This window comes from Carettochelys insculpta, chromosome 6, assembly GCF_033958435.1.
Source record: "Carettochelys insculpta isolate YL-2023 chromosome 6, ASM3395843v1, whole genome shotgun sequence".
Lineage (NCBI taxonomy): Eukaryota > Metazoa > Chordata > Testudines > Carettochelyidae > Carettochelys > Carettochelys insculpta.
Genome location: NC_134142.1, coordinates 77,106,009 through 77,121,128, shown reverse-complemented (window position 1 = coordinate 77,121,128; position 15,120 = coordinate 77,106,009). Strand labels below are relative to the sequence as shown.

The 15,120-nt window shown below is 39.7% G+C and overlaps 1 protein-coding gene across 11 annotated transcripts in view; it reads right to left on the bottom strand.

The window, feature by feature from the left end:
- The window catches only part of IRAG1 (inositol 1,4,5-triphosphate receptor associated 1), a 155,382-nt gene that overhangs the window by 124,633 nt on the left and 15,629 nt on the right, over nt 1-15,120 (bottom strand). The gene's annotated exons all lie outside the window — the stretch shown is intronic.

The window sequence follows — 15,120 nt, the reverse complement described above, 5'->3', positions numbered from 1 at the left end:
ACTATGGGGCCATGATCTTTGACTATGTCCCTATATTTTTCCATAATATAAATGAATATTTGCTGACAAACACATTTGCTGACTGATCCTGATGAAATAAATGTTTTTTGCTACCTCTCCTCTGACAGGTAAAGCCTACAAGTTACTACTGTACTCTCAAAACTGTGTATTTCAGATCACGCCTTGAGTCTAGCACGTAAGTTGAGTTGGTAAAATCAGTGGAGAGGAGATCAGAAATGTACTATATGAAACTATAATTTCAATCACCTTTTATTAAAAAAAAAAAATCACAAGATTCAGGGGAGCTGGAAAACAAATTATATAATTTGGAAAAAAGTTAGCAAAGACCTAAATCAGCAACATTAAATAAGCTGAAGGCAACTAGTGCAGAACACAATTAGTTAGTGACCCAATAAGCTAAACACAGCTTGTTCTTACTGAAGCAAAAAGACTTGAATAAATGAAGAAATAAATGGAAAAAACTGTCCTTATTTTAAAAAGTGATCCCACACTCTCTCCTGTTTAAAACCACCATGAATTGGCTACTTTGTGATTTTAAGAGGTATTTGCAGTCATTCAGGCAGCCACAAATAACATTAAACTCTCCAGCTCATCTAAACAAGCGGCATATGTAGTCAGTTAAATTTTGCATTGCCAGAGTGATAAAAACAGATAAATGATTAGTAACGTGCAGAGAGATTACTCTTCTGGGTCAGGTTTTGCTCCAAGATTTTAAAAATCTGGTTCGGCAAACAAAGTCACATACTTCATGACCTAATTTAAAGTAAAGGTTCCACTCTGAAAAGGGATTACATAAAAAAAAGAACACCCTTACTCATCAGATCTCATCACTGATGATACTCAGAGTCTGATCTGCTTGCTTCAGTCATGATTTTTTCTACCGTGTTGCTTGACTTTTCTTAAAATGCCTGATTCAGAGGGAAGGAGGAGAGAATTGGTTTCTTTCCCAGTTTATGAACTGCAATCGTATCTGAAAGTGTTGCTTACACTAAAAATGACATTTCACTGCAGGAATCTGCTCACTTTGAGGATTCAGAGTCTAATATATTATTTAACTGACAAGTTAAATTAATTTTTACTCCTGTGGATGATCGTATTGGCTCTGCAGATCTATGTTCTGGCTGGAAGAGCTGTATTATTGCATGAATCAGAAAAAAAACAACTTCCCTTGTGGCCTGGGTTTGCAGGGTTAGCAATTTGAAAGAAAAATGCACCATCTTTTTATTCATGATAAATTTTGATACAGAAATCAGAATTACCACAAACATGAAACCCCACCCTGAGAGTCCCAGAATAGAAAAACATTGCAAGCAGATATCGACATTACTTTGCTATCCAAACTTCTGGCTTTGGAAACAGTCAACACTATTGTACTATTTTTTTTTTAAATGTTTTTGTTTTATGATGGCAGGATGCTCATTGTCCCCTCCGTTATGACAAATAGGCCCTCTCAAAAGCATTGATTCATTGCAGGATTGCTGCCTAACGCATTGGTCCTGCTCCCATTAAAGACAACAGCAGAACTCCCGTTAATTTCAAATGAGATAAAAGGTGTTGCAAAGCACACTTTCCAGAAAGTCTTTTGCTTGCAGTGCACAGCTACCCAGTTCTTTCACTGGACTTGCATTAATCCAATAAAACTGGCCACCTTTTCAAACTAAAGCAAGGCAGAGCGCTAGTAATACTGTGAAGTATCTTAGGGTTCAGTTTCAGCTAGTTTCATTTCAATATTGAAAATAAAGGGTTCTTATACTAAAACACTGCCTTTATTTTGTCCCCAGTCAAAAAAGGCCTAAAAGGGCCTATTGTCAGGAGACAGCTACTTTACTGACTAGACCGCTCCATGCTGTACCCTGCATCTTTACAGCCAGTTATCTCCCCTGGGTGAAACTTTTTTTTTTTTTTAAACAATTTCATAGAATCATAGAATAGTAGGACTGGAAGGGACCTCAAGAGGCCATCGAGTCCAGCCCCCTGCCCCCACGGCAGGACCAAGCACTTTCTAGACCATCCCTGAAAGCCATCTATCTAACCTCTTCTTAAATATCTCCAGTGATGGAGATTCTACCACCTCCCTTGGCAATTTGTTCCAGTGTTTGATCACCCTGACAGTTAGGAACTTTTTCCTAATGTCCAACTTGAACCTCCCCTGCTGCAATTTAAGTCCATTGCCTCTTGTTCTATCCTCAGAGGCAAGGAAGAACAAGTTCCCTCCCTCTGCCTTATGACACCCTTTTAGATACCTGAAAACTGCCATCATGTCCCCCCTCAATCTTCTCTTTTCCAAACTAAACAAGCCCAATTCTCTCAGCCTTCCTTCATAGGTCATGTTCTCTAGACCTTTGATCATTCTCATTGCTCTCCTCTGGACCCTCTCCAATTTCTCCACATCCTTCCTGAACTGCGGTGCCCAGAACTGGACACAATACTCCAGCTGAGGCCTAACCAGCACAGAGTAGAGTGGGAGAATGACTTCTCGTGTTTTGTTCACAAACACGCCTGTTTATGCATCCTAGAATCATGTTTGCTTTTTTTGCAACAGCATCACACTGTTGACTCATATTTAACTTGTGGTCCACTATAACCCCTAGATCCCTTTCTGCTGTACTCATTCCTAGGCAGTCCTTTCCCATTCTGTATGTGTGACACCGATTGTTCACTGAGGAAGGAACAATCATTCAGACAGAATAGCAAGTGTGTTGAATCTGCTTGATGGTTCAGTCAGAGAGAACACAGTGAGGCCATAATAGGCAGTCATGTGGCTCTTTGTAGTTTATCCCTTTGAAGTAATTGGAGACAACTTTTCTACTGAGATTTAAAAATAAAGATCCTCTCTAACATCTATAGGCAGGAAGGCCATGCCACTTCTTCTGGGTCTTGCCATGAAATTCGACAGGAATCTGAATGGTTAGCAATGATTTGGCTGTCTCCCAAAAGAGCTTATGTATTAGCTGAGATTGTGAGGAATGGCTTATAGAAGGATTTATATTTAAAAGGATTTTTCTTAACTGATACAATGATGACATTTCAAGGTAAACCACTAAAAAGGTATTTGCTTTGAAAAGTAGGGTACAAAATTTGGCCACTGCACCCAGAATAAAATCAAGTATCCCAATTCAATACACCTTCTACAGCTGTTATATTAGCAAACTAACTCGTCCATGAACGATCCATTTGACAACAGATGTTCCAGTCTCAGTACACGTTTCCAGACTTCAAGGGGTGGGGGGCTCCAAACAGAAGCAGAACTGATGCAAAGTCCCAAATGTAATCAACGAAAATGGTCAGGTGCACCAGTGGAGTTATTAAACATTCAAAAATAAGCAAGCAAGCTTCACTGGCGCAGAACGAGGCTTTAAATGTGTACTGAGGGAGCTACATCAGTGGCTGGAAACAAGAAAGAACATTCATTTTCAGACACATGAGAAGTTAACTGCAAACAAGGAGGTCACAGAGATGGTGGCTGTAATTCAAATGCCTAACAGATTCGGTAATTAGTATGATAATACGACTCACCTAATACCAAGTAATGGGCTCTAAAACCAACTAGTCTCACCTAAGATGAAGGGCTGCCTACTGCCTCAGTCTGAGAGCTTTCATAATCACCCTCAAAATGTGGGAGGAAGACAAGGAAGGAGGATGGATGGATGGTTGGAAAAAGGGGAGACTACAGCAAGCCACCTTACAAGGAAAATAATTTGCCAAAGGTTGGCAAATAGGCAACACAGATTCAAAGTGTCTTTAATACAAGATTAGTAGGTTTGAGGAGAGGGAGAAAATCAGCACATTTCCAGTTGAGAAAGACAGGAAAAATTAGTTTTCTGGTTGGGAAAAAAGTCAGCACAAATAGAAAATGAGGTAGAGTGGTTAATAATTGACTTTTCTTCATTAGTAACACAAATGCCTTATGTTAAACAAATACACCCAGGAAAGGAAGGCAAAGGAAGCCTCCCTTATTCCCCATTTTCTAGAGCTCTGCTCCTATGACTCAACCAGGATTCTTATAACAATGAAGAAAAGGTATCTTCTTCTTCATTATGACACTAAAAACCAAACCAAAACAATGAAAAAACCCTCCAGATTTTCTCCCTGCTCATGTCCTCGCCTGGTATCCAGAATCAGGATAGTGTTCTAACCTTCTCGCAATGGCAACCATCTAATGCAGCTAATGATTCAATGTTTTAATTTTGCAGGCAGTTTTGGAAGATTTTTAACCTCTCATGGATCAACCTCCCCATACAGTAGCCCAGTTCTATTGCTTGCCTCTAAAAACATTTACAGATGAGGGCTCCACAAAGAACTCCACACACTGCTGGTGGTTTTCAGACCAGTCTGAAAGCCATAGATCTAAGGTAAGCAAATACACAAAGATCAGCAGTTTTTAAATTAGGTGCTTAGAAGTTGAGCTCCTAAAACCATTCTAGGTACCTAAAAGAATGTGTCCCGATTTTTAACGTCAATGGAATTTGGAGAGTGCTCCACATTCTAAAACAAAAATCAAGCCATTTCATTTAGGTGTCTAAATATGGATTTAAGAGACTACTTGGTTTACACCCAACTTTGAAAACTTATTCTGCAAGCATGAGATTTTGGGCAAATTGGGATAGGGGAAGGCATGAGTGAGGAGACTTGTGCTCTTCTTTACGAAGCAGTCAACTAAAAAAACTGAACAAGTTGTTATGAACAGATGGCTTGTTAACCTGCTCTGTCTGTTGCCCAAAAGACTGCCCTCCAAAAATAGAACTGAGGAGGATGGCAGTAAGATACTAATCCTATCAGATGGCAGTGGGAACGGACAGACTGCAGATTGAATGGCTTTATGTACAGTGAAAAAAATCTACCTTTATTTTTTCTCTTTAGTTTGATGGGTCTTGGACATTTAAAAACATCCATTTAGGAGAAAAGTAATAAGAAAATTAATAGTTCTATTTCTTTGTAATAGTTTAATGCTAGTGTGGGCGACAATGTTCCCTATGTCTGATTTGTAAAACTGTCTCCCTGATAAAACAGCTGTCAGCATTATTCTTCCTTTGATTATCCAGGAGAGGATCAAAAACAAAAAATATACCACATTTATATAAATATCATAACACTGACATACATGGTAAACACCCCATTTATCAATGATAATTTTGATAAAGTTATTAAAAAGTTCTGTTACCAGGTAGGGCACACACAGCGTCTGTGTGAAAACACCACAGAAGAACTTGTGTAGGAAAAACGTTCACCTTTACAAACTAAAGAAAGACGGAAGCCTCATCAAGTTACTATGAAAAGGCATTTTAAAGCTTTAAAAGATGCTACAGAAACACTGGTTTCAGCATAATACTCATCAGATCCAATATCACTGAAGTGTAGAGCTATCAATGGAAAAAACTTTTAGATAAACCAGTCTATATCATGTTTCCTAGTGTTTAATCCAATCTACTTCTTGCAATTTCAGCTGAAGGAGTTTCCATTATTTACTTAGGAAGCACAGTGACTAGTTTAAGAGATATCTGTAATATTTAATTTAAACCTGCATGCATCTGCTTTTGTGAAAATGCATCTTTATTGTTGTTTATATTAGGATTTAACTTGTTTAAAGTGTATGAGAGTAACTGAACATTTATGTTTTGTGCATGCAGCAATGGGGTTATATTATTTTTGACATAAAATTTTCAGAAAATCACTTGAAAAAATTTAATAACTCAGTAAAATACCAAGAAATAAAAGAGATGGGGCAAGCAAAAGAAACACTTTGAATCAGTGTATTCCCTTAAACATACAAATCATTGTAAATTTAGACTAAACTTTTTTTTGCTTGACCCATATATACAAATGTTAAATAATGCCCAGACTTTCAGGAATGCATTATCTAACAATTAAAGGTATGCTGAGCTGCTCTAGTTTCACAGTAGTTTTAACTGTTTACACACAGTTCTGAATCTTAAGGATCTCTCTAAATGGTATCCAGGCAAATCTGAACATAAACCTCCCTCCCCCTGCTCCATCCCCTCCCCAAAATATACGAATGAAAAATGCTGAGGTCTTTGAAGAGGGAATTAAAAAAACCCGAAAAGGACAAAACAGAAACTAAGAAAGTAGGAAAGAACCAGCATGCTCATCCCTTTCATCAGGCTCACTCAAGACTTTTGACAATGTCTTGACTCTCTATGCTGGTTTTTGTTTTGGTTTTCAATAAAACAAAACTTGCATGAAGATAACTTTTAGATGACCATCTAATTTAAAAAAACAAAACCTTCCCGTTTTTAAATCCCAGTCCTTGCATAAAAGAGCCACGTCATTTCTCCCACTTTATGTTAAAGTGTTTTATTACGATGTTGATGCATTTCATTTTTCTACCAGCTACCAGTGTTCATTATTAATGTCAGGAGGCCATATCCTCCTGGTAGTATGACAATAGGCATGAATAGACAGCCAAAGTTCTGTGGTTCTAGCCCCTTCTCTTTAGTACATAATCTCATGTGGAAGGAGGAACCATATCAGAGATGAAGGACTAGGGTACCTATCTGAAAGTTTTCAAAGAAGGCCAGGATCTATGAGAACAAGGCGGCCAATTTCCATTAATTTTGGCCTATCCATCCTGTAGCTCTTCAGAGTCCTGAAAAATTAAAAAGAAAGCCTACAAAAAGTAGAAAAGAAGGAATACAAAAGAGTAGCAGGAGCATGTAGGAGTAAAATCAGAAAAGCTAATGCACAAAATGAGTTAACCTATAAAGGTACATAAAAGGGAGTCTTCAAACATGTTAACAGCTGTTATAAACAGGACAGTGACCAATTGTTCCCCAGGTCCACTTAAGGTCAGATTCTAGGCAATTTTCTCTCTTTTTTGGTTCTCTATTCCATATCTAAAGTCATCAGTGCCCCCCTATCCCTGACTGTATCCCAGACAATAGTGAATAGCATGCAGACTTTACAATTGACTATTTGCAGCTTTAGGATGGTATTTCATTAGAGAGTTAACATGTGGAGCTCCTAGAAGGTGGAAAGAAGGAGCACATGTTTTAGACACAGATATTCCCTAGTGATGAACTTACTAAAGGGAGACTAAAGAAGGCAGGACAGAAGTTGGTAAAATACTAGTTAAGACCTAGTCAAATGTAAAAGATTTCCATTTGAACATAACACATAAAGGCAAGCTACCAATAGTTTTAGGACAGAAGGGACTGGTATAATCATTTACTTTGACCTGAAGTGTGGCACAGGTCCCACAACTGCCACAAAATAATTTGTAGAGTATGTATTATAGAAAGACATCCAACCTTCACTTAAAAATTGTCACTGATGGATAATCTCTCATGATCCTTGGCAAATAGTTCCATATGGTTAATTCGTCTATTAACAATTTGTACCTAAGCTAAAAATTGTCAAAATATGCAATTGCTTATATGCATCTGCCAGATGTCTAAATACTAAAATGCATGAACTAGAATGCCTGGCATTAAATAAGTTTTGATATAATAGACATAATGGAAATTAGGTGAAATGAGCATAGTTAATGAGAGATGGGAACACAAAGCATACAGGAATGACAGAGTAAGTTGTGCCAGTGGATGAGTCGCACTGTGTGTGAAAGAAAGCACAGTGTCAAGCAAAATAAAAGTCTCAAGTGAATCAAGTTGTACCACAGAATCACTATAGAAATTCCATTCTTGCTCAACAGGAATATAGTAATAGGAATAGAATATCAATCACCTGAGCAGGATAGTGACAATGCATGGGGAAATCTGAGAGGCTACAAAGGTACAGCATATGGTAATAATAGGAGATTTAAACTACCCTGGGCATATGTTCCTCAGAAAGGGATGTGGACAGAAAATTTCTAGACACCATAAATAACTGCTTTGTAGAACAGCTTTTCCTGGAACCCACAAGAAGAGAGGTGATTTGTTGATTCTGCCCTAAGCAGAGCACAAGATCTAGTTGAAGAGATGAACACACAGTAATATAATAATAAATTTAACAACATTGTAGGGGGGAAAATGCCAAAGAAGCCCTCCAGAATAGCATTTAACTTCCAAAAGGGGAAGTACAAAAGTGAGAAAGCTAGTTAAACAAATTAAAATGAAAATTATCTGGTGAGCTGCCTGAAAACAGCAGAGACTATTTTAAAAAACCATAACAGAGACTAACTAAATGTATACATCAACTAAAAAGTAGCAGAACTGAAAAAGTTCAATGGCTATACAGAGAAAAGGGGCAGTTAGAAGCAAAAAGTCATCCTTTAAAAATCAGGTCCTATTGGAAAAAACAGAAAGGAACATAAACCTTGAGAATTAAAGTATAATAAAGATGACTAAGAAAGAATTTGAGGAGCAACTAGGAAAAGACAGATGACTGGACAACAAACCGGCAGATGAAATTCAATGTTTAGAAATGCAAAGTAACAAGCACTAGAAAAAAAAATCCTAACTATACATACACACGAGATCTAAATTAGCTGTTAACACTTGTTATGAATAGGAGCTGCAAAGGAAAGCCTAAAACTTACCCGAAGAGCTAGGTAAGGGTTAAGCTAACTTGCCTCTGATGGAGGGGCTTTTGGGGAAGGTGGCAAATAGACAACATGAGTTAGTGGAAAAATTCAAACCTGAAACTGAATCACTGCAGAAAACAGAAAAGAAAACAGAGATAAGAGGGGGATCTTTTCAGAGACAGAGGAGAAGAAATGAGCTCTTCCAGAACAGATTTCTTGAGCCCATCAGAATGTAAGAGTAGGAAAAAGTCTAGGCAGTCATGTAAGATTTATTGTTTTCAGTGTTTGGGGGTTTGAAAGTTATGTCTGACCTGGTTCTTTGCACCTTTTGCTCTATCCTGTAACCAAGAATCTAACCCAGGGAAAAATCCCCCTATTTTGCTTCAATGTTTATTTTTTTAAACACCAAGCCATTTACAATGCTTGCAAGTATAGTCTTGTTTTAATAATAAAAGTACTTTTTCTTTGTTAACATACATTGGTTGATTTTTCAGGTCCTGTATGGGCTTAAAAATGTGTGCTTGGCAGCAGACATGTTGCGAGAGAGCTCAAAGCTCCCTGCATGATTTTTTGCATAGTGCTCTTGTTGTTTCTTTCCAACTCCATGGGAAAAGGAGGATGTGCCCTCAGGGAAGAGATTCCAAGTGATTTCATTCCTAGGGAGGAGATTTTGTACACAGTGTGGTGGCCACTGGTTGATTTCAGGGAGAAATGAAGTTAGAAAAACTTATGTCTGAGAACTTCAGACACAAGGTCTAGCAGTGATTTATTTTACTAGCTGGTCCCCATTACCTGCACTTGAAGTGCTAGGGGAGAAGGAGGAGCAGAGAATTCTAGCACTGAAAGGAAGTTCAGGAGGGTCTCTAGTCCAACCCACCACCTAAAGCAGGATCACCCTCAATTAAATCATTCCAGGCAGGACTATGTCAAGCCAGGATTTAAAAACTTTGAGGGATGAAGAGTCCATCACCTCTCTTAGTAATGCATTCCAGTGCCATCACCACCCTCCTAGTGAAATAGTTTTTCCTAATATCCAACTTAAATCTCTCCCTCTGTAACTTCAGACCATTGTTCCTTGTTCTGCCATCTGTCACTACTGAGAACAGTCTCTCTCCATCCTCTTTAGAGACCCCTTTCAGGAAGTGGAAGGCTGCTATCAAATTGCCCCTCACTTTTCTCTTCTGCAAGCTAAATAAGCCCAAATCTCTCGGCCTCTCTTCATAGCTCACATGCTCCAGCCCCTTCATCATTTTTGTTGCCCTCTGCTGAACCTGCTCCAATGTGTCCACATCCCTTCCATACTAGTGGACCTAGAACTGGATGCAGTACTCCAGATGAGGCCTCACCAGTGCCAAGTAGAGGGGAATAACAACTTCTCTGATTTGTGCTGGAAATGCTTCTCCTAATGCACCTCAATATGCTATTAGCCTTCTTGGCTACAAGGCACACTGTTGACTCATATCCAGCCTCTCATCCACTATAATCCCCAGGTCCTTTTCTGCTGCACTGCTACTTAGCTAGTCAGTCCCCGGCCTGTAACAGTGACCGGGATTCTTCCATCCTAAGTGCAGGACTCCGCACTTCTCCTTGTTGAACCTCAGATTTGTTCTGGCCCAGTCCTCCAATTTGTCTAGGTCACTCTGGACCCTATCCCTATCCTCCAATGTATCTGCCTGACCCCCTAGCTTAGTGCCATCTGCAAATTTGCTGAGGGTGCAATCCATCCCCTCACACGGGTCATTAATAAAGATGTTGAACAGTATCAGCTGTGATACAACTCAAAAAAGAGATGTTATGAATAACTATATAAAAACACTGTTCAACATGCAGCAACAGGTGAAAAAGCTAACAGAATGTTAAAATCTTTAGGGGAGGGATAGATAAGATAAAAATACAATAATGCCACTGTATAAACCCATTTTTAATCCACCCCTTGAACACTGCATGCAGCCTCAGTTTTCCCTTCTTAAAAACAATATTAGAATTGAAAAGTTACTGAGAAGGGCAACAAAATAGCTAAGAGATATGGAATAGCTTCCACATTAAAAGAGATTTTAAAAGACTGGAACTGTTACAAAAAAGTTATCACAGAGAGGATATGGTAGAGGTCTATCAACTCATGAAGAAAGTAAGTTAAAAAGTGTTATTTACTCTTTCAATAACAAGAACTAGGGGTTCTTCAATTAATTTAACAGGCACCAGATTTAAAACAAACAAAAGCAAGTGTTTTTCCATGTAACGCATAGACTACTGTGGAACTTGTTTCCAGGGGATGTTATGAAAGCAAAAAGTATAACTGCGTTCAACAAAGTATTAGACAAGTTCCTGGGTAGAGGTCCAACAATGGCTATTAGCCAAGATAGCCAGAGATTAAACCCCATATACAGGGTGTCCCCAAACCTCCTAGAAGAGCTGGGGCTGGGTGGCAGGGGATATGAAATTGCCCTTTTCTGTTCATTCCCTCCAAAGTATCTTGCACAGACAGGATACTGAGCTAGGCAGACCATTGATCTGACCCAGTGTGGGTACACTTATATTCAAGACAGTAAAAATACCCCAGGCTGGAGAATGCCTGGAATCTCCCTGCTCTGTCAGCTTGCATTTTGAATGTGGACAGCATTAAATATTTTAGAGGACATATACAGGCCAGGCTACCAGATATATTTCTGGTAGTGAAAAAGGCTGCACAAGGGTATTCGTCCTGTTAGGTAAGTGATAGTGAAGCAAAACTTTTATTTATAGTGCCAAATAAATCTGATTAGTGATGGTCTTGATTTCCAGGTTTCTTTTATTCTCCACCCCACAGAGGAGGCTTCTCTCCCCAAGTATTACAGCCTCCAAAATGAAGTTCCATGTAATTATTTTACCCAGCAAAAATGGCTGGACTCTTCTCGAGCCCCCACATGCTCTCTTCCATCGCAACTGGCCGATCACTGCTGTCACAGCTGATTCCCGCTCTGACACTCCGAGCGCAGAAGGTGGGGACCTACAAGAGACCTGAAAGATACCTTGCCCCTCTAGGTTTCTGCTTAAAAGCTTTGCAAGGTCACAGATTCCCGGACCTTGGGAGATAGCTGGCAGCACCCAAATGAGAAAAACCCTCTTTAAAACCCAGGAAGACACACTTGGGATGTCTCCCTGTGGGATAACCCAAAATTCTTAACCCTCCTTTAGGAGACAGCTCAAACACAAAGAGGAAGAAAGTAAGCTACAATCTGATAGGTGACCTTTCAGTCTTAGGCCTGCACATACACAGACCCTTCTCTAGGGCACAGGAACCAAATCATTGCCTTAAAGTGATTTATGAACAAAACATGCTAAAATGTACTTGGTTGCTAGGTGTTACAGGACAATTAAAAAACAAAGTAGGTTAAAGCACACAGAATTACTTCCCTGAGATCAGTTTAGAAGTTCCAGTGCACGGTGGGTACATCAGCCAGCCTGAGAAGTCCCACACCAAACCCAAAATAAAAAAAATAACCTGATCGCATCTAACTAAACATTTCCTTTCTACTTACACCTCTGAATGCCCAGATCTCCTTGTGGCCTGGATATTTACTGAATTCCTAAAGCCCTGCTCAGACCTAACACATCTGTGGGCCTCCCCTCCTGCCACACAAAGAAAGATTTCAGTAGGCAAGTGCTTCAATTCAAACATTTCCCTCTCTCTTCCCTTCGGCTCACCAGGCTGCTTGCTAACAGACAGCTACTCTTTCTGGGTTTAACCCTTTACCGGCATTCATTCATGACAACTGCAAAGCAACATGAGGTGCTCTCTACTGGCTTGGAGACCAGCAACTGCATATGGAAATCTAATTCTAGCCCCTTCATTTACTTGACTGAAACAAAAAAGCAGTCAAGTAGCACTTTAAAGACTAACAAAATAATTTATTAGGTGAGCTTTTGTGGGACAGACCCACTTCTTCAGACCATAGGCATACCGGAACAGACTCATATGGCTATAGTCTGAAGAAGTGGGTCTGTCCCACAAAGGCTCATCACCTAATAAATTATTTTATTCGTCTTTAAAGTGCTACTTAAGTGCTTTTTTGTTTTGATAGTATATAGACTAGCACAGCTCCCTCTCTGTTACTGGATTGAGTTACTCTCTTTCTTACTCTAAGCCACTGGCTTTTTCCTTTCCTTTCCTTACTTAGTCTACCACTCTCTTGAATCTCTGCTCTTACTTTATCACACATGCACAACTGGATAACATTCCTGCCATCCCTTGTTGAGTGCATGCACATGCACCCCCCCACCAACCTCACTAGGGGTGGAATAATTTAGGCCATTCACAGTACTGGCTCAGCTTCCCAACATTAACTGTACAAATAGATAGCAAGATGTTGGAGACACTCAAGCTGACTGATATTTTGCAATGGCTCTGCTCCCTCAGGATCCAGGATTTCAGTACGCTGTGAAAGAGTTCACCCTCTGTTGTAGGTGGGTAAAGAGTTTATTCTATGCCTCTGAGTTTCATTTCCTCTGTTCATGGGCATGTACTGCTGATCAGTTCATCAGGCACAGATCTTCTATCAGGTCTGAGCAGAGGCTCAAACCAAGCATAGCTATTGATCTCAGACATAGTAAGTCTTGCTTCCTGGGCTTAATCAAGTTCTGAAATCAAAGATCATTGAGGGAGATTTGCACAGCTAATAAAGTGATCAAATTCCATCACCCCAAACAATAGAGTACTGTAAACAAAGTTTGCCCAAATTATCTCTTGAGCAGAATCTGGAGGAGAAGTTACATCAGGCTATAACAAAGAGTTTGCTTTAACTCATGATAATGGAGATTACACTGTTACCACAGTAATTCTGCTGCAGTTGCTAGATCCATTATCACAAGGCAGATGGACACGGAAAACAAGCAAACAAAATACAACAGTTCCTGTATAAAAAAAAAAAAAAAAAAAAAAAAAATCACACTGTCTATGCTAAGTAATAATCTAAGCTACTGAAACTCCAGAGTCCCTGGAATTCCCTTCCTCTAAATAAACCATGGGAGGAATATAATATGTCGTAGAAAAGTTATCCATAGATGCATTGAAAGTTCTGTAGTTCTTTGAACCACAATAATTTCATAATGGGCTGATAAAAGGCCATAGTAATCTCACGGTCACTGCTAAGACTGAATGGGATAGAGCTGGGAAAGTCCACAGCCATAAAATACTGAGGATCAACTGAAAAATAAAGTTGTGATCTTATGAAGGGGCTTCCTCTACTATTCAGGTGTTTATATGGGCCCTGTTACTGTGGAATCAGGATTGCCTTCGTGCATCTCTCCTCAACAAAGACTGTCTGGAGCCGTGCTGCCACGGTCCAGCTGCTCAGAAAATGTGAGCATCCAGTTTCTGGGGAAAAAATAAAAATAAATAAATAAATAAATAAAATCACACACTTAAGGTGTCAAAAGTTGGGCAACCAAAAACTGAGGTACTCTAGCTGGTTACTTTTGAAAATTTAGGCCAAAGTTTTAATTTATCAGTATCCATGGGAGCTTTCCTTGAATTAGGGCTTTGACCCATTGTTTTTAAAAAAAAAGACAAGTCTAGGCTACTAGGACAGTAGGGATTTTATAATGCCAGTTTTGATACTACATTGCCAAACAGCTGGAATTTATTCTCGTTTTCTGCAAAACCATTTTAACGAAAAATTGTCAGATCTTCTGTAGATGCAAGTTATTTGCTACATCTTTTCTAAACTCTGTTTCCAGACTGTCCCCCCAAAGATCTCAAGCTACTTTACAGATATTGGACTGTACCCTGAGAAAAAGGCACTAAAGCACAGAAAGACTGAGGGAAAGAAGGCTTCATTCTGACATGTGGTTCAGGGATTTTACCATGTGGAAAGCAGCATAAAAAGGACAAAATGAGGAGTTTGTTTGCTAAGAAAATGTACTGTTCATTCCCACTTCTTCCCCTGCTGTTGTGATGCAGAGACCCTCCATGGCATGCAGAGTGCACAGGGCCCTCAGGCATAGAATGGCTACTGTCAGGCTAACTAGCAAAGCAGATATAAATGTAGCATTTTTTGTGTGATGTTAGGTGTGTGCACAAACAAGTATTTGCCCCAAGAATCTTATTTGTATATTCCTCCAAAAGGCTCCCACATATCTGGAGGCAGAATTTGGCCCTGTGTCACCAAGGCCATCATGTTCTTTCAAAATATTTTTTGGAAGAAGGAGCTCTTTTGAAAGTGTTCAGAGCATCTATAATCAAAACATGTTCTTTCAAGAGTAATTTCAAAAGAACACAGTGCTCCTTTCAAACACACTTCCACTCCTCTTACAGGAAGACCACCTTCTTCGGAAAGCTTCTTTCGAAAGAAAATGTGTGTAGATGCTCCTCGTCTGCTCTTTCGAAAGAGCAGTCCTCCATGGTACCAGCCAGATGGCATGCAGAGTCAGCTGACCACTGTGAGTAGAGCTATATACTCCCTATGTCTGGCCACATCTTAAAACCACAGTGTTCTATCAGCTGCAGAGGCATGAGCAAGTCAGCAGCAGGGGCAGGGGAACCCCGCAGCAGCAGGCACTGAGGTGGCCATAGCACCGCCAACTTCTGCGCCTGTGATGTTCCATGACAGGCAGCCCGCATGCTGTCAACACAGGAGTGAAGA